Source organism: Ornithodoros turicata, chromosome 10, assembly GCF_037126465.1.
Source record: "Ornithodoros turicata isolate Travis chromosome 10, ASM3712646v1, whole genome shotgun sequence".
Lineage (NCBI taxonomy): Eukaryota > Metazoa > Arthropoda > Arachnida > Ixodida > Argasidae > Ornithodoros > Ornithodoros turicata.
In genome coordinates this window covers 9,773,551-9,778,847 of record NC_088210.1, presented here as the reverse complement: position 1 = coordinate 9,778,847, position 5,297 = coordinate 9,773,551, and the positions used below count along the sequence as shown (strand labels likewise).

The 5,297-nt window shown below is 44.6% G+C and overlaps 1 long non-coding RNA gene across 1 annotated transcript; it reads right to left on the bottom strand.

Annotated features, from left to right (window-relative positions):
• Positions 1–559: 559 nt before the first annotated feature.
• On the bottom strand, positions 560–1,993 carry LOC135371004 (uncharacterized). The gene is made up of 2 exons (XR_010415488.1): positions 1,039–1,993; positions 560–702 (listed from the first exon to the last, which is right to left on the bottom strand). It is a non-coding gene; the product is annotated as an uncharacterized LOC135371004 (long non-coding RNA).
• Between the last annotated feature and the right edge of the window lie 3,304 nt (positions 1,994–5,297).

Sequence of the window (5,297 nt, the reverse complement as noted above, 5' to 3'; positions counted from 1 at the left end):
CCGTGCATAATAGCCACAAAATAGGCTGCTCCTTCCGTTTTCAGCAAATCAGGGACGAGAACGTTGTCATTCGGGATGATGGTTGGCTAGGAGAGTGCTATGTGGTGAAGTTCATTTTTAAGAGTGCAGTTCGTGCTGGACTACGGACTAGCACTGATCACCAGGGAACACGCAGTCCTCGGCCCACTCGCATCTTCCGCTATGATCAGGGTGAGTGGCACATTCTGTTCTAGCCAGTTTGATAGACTTGTACTGTCCCCCACCGCGACTCTCCCGTATATCATGGATTGCTCGCATGGTATGGCCCGTACAAACAGCAATCTCCCCTAGGAGCCTTGTTATCAGTAGTAATGTAACAACCCAAGATTTACACAGAAAATCCACGGCAAGTATTGCACATTTTACTTTAAATTATTTTAAAATTACTTTAAATTTTTTTAAAAAATTTAAATTTTTAAAATTTTGAAATTTGGCAAAATCTGACTCAGTGCAATACTTGTCGTGGATTTTCTATGTAAAACTCGGGTTGTAGGAAATAAAAAACTAGATAGAAAGGAAGCAGACAGTAGGAAATGATTTATTTGAAAATCAACGACGCCATCTTGAAGAAATCACGCCGGGGCGACTGGAGCACGACGGTTGCAGAGGCAGGTGGCACGCTAGTTCCAAGGCATCACACCAGATGGCGCCAGCATCGTAGCTCTATACGAGAAACACAGAGAACAAGAAAGTACTAGCGACACGTAAAAATGGCAACACTGCTCGACAAGTCTAAGCATGCCAGAGCGCGGGGAAAAGGCCTAACCGCTACTGCTAAACAGCACGGAGAAAACACTACACATTGGGGGAAAAGGCTTAAGGTAATCGACTAGGCCTAACCACAGCGTCACAACACTTCGCGGCTAACACAAGGCGGGAACCACACGATGGCAAACGTGCGTCAACAGGCTTGGACACCGCTAAACAAGTCTAAACATGCGAGAAAAGGCTTAACACGAGCACGGTAAAACAACGCGCAAACATCGGTAAATCACTCACTTTTTTCCCCGCTGCGACGGAGCGTCCGCTCTCGTCGACAGCCAGGGATCAAGTGACGACGGAGCGAACGACCGCACGTCTTCTCCCAACGAGAGCCAGAGGTGGACTGACGTAAGCGCCACTCTACGGGTGCTACGCATGCACGCGCTCGTAGCGCCCTCTGCGCGCTCCTACCGCCACCTGCGAGAGGCTAAGAGAGAAGAGCATTCCTGCGCCCCCTGCTGGCCGTTCTCATTGGTCCAGACATCATCCTATTGTCTCAGGGCTACACTGTTTTTTTCCACTAATGCTCCTCTAGACAAGGTCAATCTGCAGTGAAGCCACGGTATGACGTCCTCATGCACCTGCGTGGCTCAAGGACGCGTGCGCTCTAGACAGGGGACCTATTATTTGTTGAATCACTATCCCAAGGTTATTTCCTTTATTCTTCTATAACGATTGCATAGGAAACTATTGCAGAAGAGCACCATGCACGAAAGCTGATCGTAGGAATTCCAAAGTCTTACTAAATGAGACTTGCAAAAGAACAAAATATCCCAACATGTAACCCCATCAACGGCTAATAAGAGGACTAGGCACTCAACAAATCAACGCGCGCAGAACTCAGGGCAGCATTATCGTCAAGACGACAATGTTCCTTGTCAAAAAAGACAAAATACAAAGCGTTAACAAAGGAAACCATGCATATCGGGGCATGTCAGGACACGTCAGGACAAATTCGCACGACTGTTGGGCAACACAGGAAAACGAACACTTGAACAGAGTGAAAAGACGCTCACTATCATCGGACACGTACACTACATTCCCTCATTGTAAATCCGCTCGTCACAAAATCCACCTGCATCGTCAAACACCACTCACCAGTGACGAACCACACATCCGCACCCCAGCAGAGGCAGACAGAACCCCACCTAAGCTACGCTCTTCTACTGACGATCAACGCAATTGCCAGGATCATAATTACCGTGTCTACATCCGCCAGAGTCCAAGAGAGAAGTGAATCCTTGCGTCCCCTTCAGGCCAGTCTCATTGGTCCAGACATCATCCTATTGTCTCAGGGCTACACAGTTCTTTTCCACTAATGCTCCTCTAGACAAGGTCAACCTGAAACAATAGTCTCTCGGTATGCGGTCATCATGCAGGTGCGTGGCTCAAGGACGCGTACGCTCTAGACAGGGCACCTGTTATTTATTGAATCACTATCCCTAGATTATTTCCTTTATTCTACTATAATGATTGCGTAGGGAACTATTGCAGAAAAACACCATAGACAAGAGGAGATTGTAGCATTTCATTCCCAAAGTCTTACTGTACAGGAAAAAAAAAAAGGTTCAGCAAGACATAAAGTCACACACCTGTCCCCCTCGCGGTTACTCTCTGAACTAAATGAATCGCAAAATTATTCAGAATTGCTCTACTCCCATTCAAGGCAGCACTATCGTCAAGAATATGCCTTGTACAAAAGGAAAAAAAACTACATGCAGAAGGAAAGCATGTCAGAACAAGCCCAGGCATGTCAGCACATGTCTCTCAGACAAGGGGGGGAAAAGCGAAAAGAAACAAAGAAGGAAACCAGCATCAAACTATTTCTTCTTATTCAAAAACAGTGCTCATCATAAATCTGCCCAGGACAATACACACTATTTTTCTATTGCCACACTTTTTTCCAGTAACGGTCAATGCATTGCTACAGACTGCGTGACGTCATCACATCCTGTCTGAAGAAGAAGACACCGGCAAAGACTCCTATTATTTATTGAATCGCAAGATTATTTCCTTTGTCCTACTCTTAATGACATTGATTCTCTCATTAAAATTCAACAAAAAGCACCCCGCATATTAACGATTTTCACCCCAAAGGCTCATCATGGTCATTAGAATTACAGTAAACTGCCACTGCTCTTTTAAAATAATAAGTGAGACCACTCAACATCACCTCCAGGCTTATGTAATACATGACCCTTTCTATGCTCATACATTCGTTGTCTGAGGCTACACCTGCGAGCAAAAAAGGCGCGGAAGCCGGGTGGGCAAAGTTCCATTCGCGCATTGCGAGCAAAAAGGCGCGAAAGCACAAGACAGAACGCCTTTACGGGAACACGATGGCATTCCTATACTATATTAATGATTATTGCATTGCAGTTTAGAAAAACTACAACTAAACTATAATTTTAGGAGCCCAACTTTCTATGGAAACTATAATTGCCCTATTACTTGGATCGCTACTAATGAAGCGCTCCAATTTTTTCTCTCTTCCCATTTCAGCCTTGTCATGCAGGGAAGCAGACTCATATCCAAAATAATTAATTTACACTGAGGGTGCCGTGCTTCAGGAATTCCTATCCTGCGCTCAGATGCACGCATTTCTTCACGGATACCTTTAACAGCTGACTTCCTCAACATATCGAACACCCAACAAAATCAAACAAACAATCAGAGAAACCCTCTTCTCAGCTGCACCATGCGACTTTCTTCTGCGTAAAATCGGTGATTTGAAGAAGAGAGCAGCGAAAAATTGCGCGCGCTTGTGCTCGACCTGAAGCATATGCCAATAAACCAAGAAAAAGGCACCCATGTCTGGTATCTGATAGTGCCACATACACAGACGCATTGTCGCAAAGAAAGCACAGGACACGGATACACAAATTTCCTTAGGTGAGCAGGGAAAAGGCTTAAGACCACAGGTCACGACACATCGCCACGCGGCTAGCACAACATGACACCAACAAGATACTAGCAGCGGGAAGAACTGCTACACTGCTAAACAAGTCCAGACATGCCACGATGGCGTCACAAATCAGGAAGAAAAAAAAAAGCAAAAAGAAAAAAAAGCACACGCACGCACGCACGCACGCACGCACGCACAGAGGACAACGCATTAAACACACGGAGCGCTCAGGAATAATCGTAGCGTCACCGCACATCGCTACGAAGCTAAACGTCTAACACAAGACGACACCAACAAGATATTAGCGAAGGGTAAAAATTGCAACACTACCGAACAAGTGCAGACATGCGACATCGCATACAAAACACTGCTCATTGGGGAAAAGGCCTAAGCCTGCGGCGGATCATCATAGAGCGTACACAACTTCATTTTTTCTATTTTGCGTAAACTAAACGCGGTCTGCTTGGAAAACGACGTACAAATTTTCTTAAGGAGCAGAGAAATATTTCTACTCCGTGCTCAGATACCAGCATTTCTGCTCAAAAACCTGCAAAATTAAACACTGCTTACTTCGTCAAGATATCGAACAAAATCAAACAAACAACTCCACTTCCACTGGTAGAACACTATTCAGCTTTTACGCAGGAGGCTTTCTTCTACATAAAAAGTAAAGAAAATAAGAAAAGAGCAGCGAAATATTACACGCACATTTGCTTGACTTAAAAAACCTGAAGCATATGCCAATAAACCAAGAAAAAGACACTCATGTCTGGTATCTGATAGTGCCACATACACAGACGCATTGCCCTTGCGTAAAGAAAGCACAGGACAGGGATACACAAATTTCCTTAGGTGAGCAGGGAAAAGGCTGAAGACCTCAGGTCACCACACATCGCCACGCGGCTAGCACAACATGACAGCAACAAGATACTAGCAGCGGGAAGAACTGCAACACTGCTAAACAAGTCCAGACATGCCACGATGACGTCACAAATCAGAAGAAAAAAAAAGCACACGCATGCACGCACAGAGGACAACGCATTAAACACACGGAGCGCTCAGGAATAATCGTAGCGTTACCGCACATCGCTACGAAGCTCAACGTCTAACACAAGACGACGACAACAACAAGATATTAACGAAGGGTAAAAATTGCAACACTGAACAAATCCAGACATGCGACATCGCATACAAAACACTGCTCATCGGGGAAAAGGCCTAAGCCTGCGGCGGATCATCATAGAGCATACACAACTTCATTTTTCTATTTTGCGTAAACTAAACGCGGTCTGCTTGGAAAACGACGTACAAATTTTCTTAGGAAGCAGAGAAATATAGAAATTTGTACTCCGTGCTCAGATACCAGCATTTCTGCTCAAAAACCTGCAAAATTAAGCTCTGCTTACTTCGTTAAGATATCGAACAAAATCAAACAAACAACCCCACTTCCACTGGTAGAACACTATTCAGCTTTTACGTAGGAGGCTTTCTTCTACATAAAAAGTAGAGAAAATAAGAAAAGAGCAGCGAAATATTACACGCACTTTTGCTCGCATAGCTATAAGAGAAAAAAATAAATAAAATAACGACG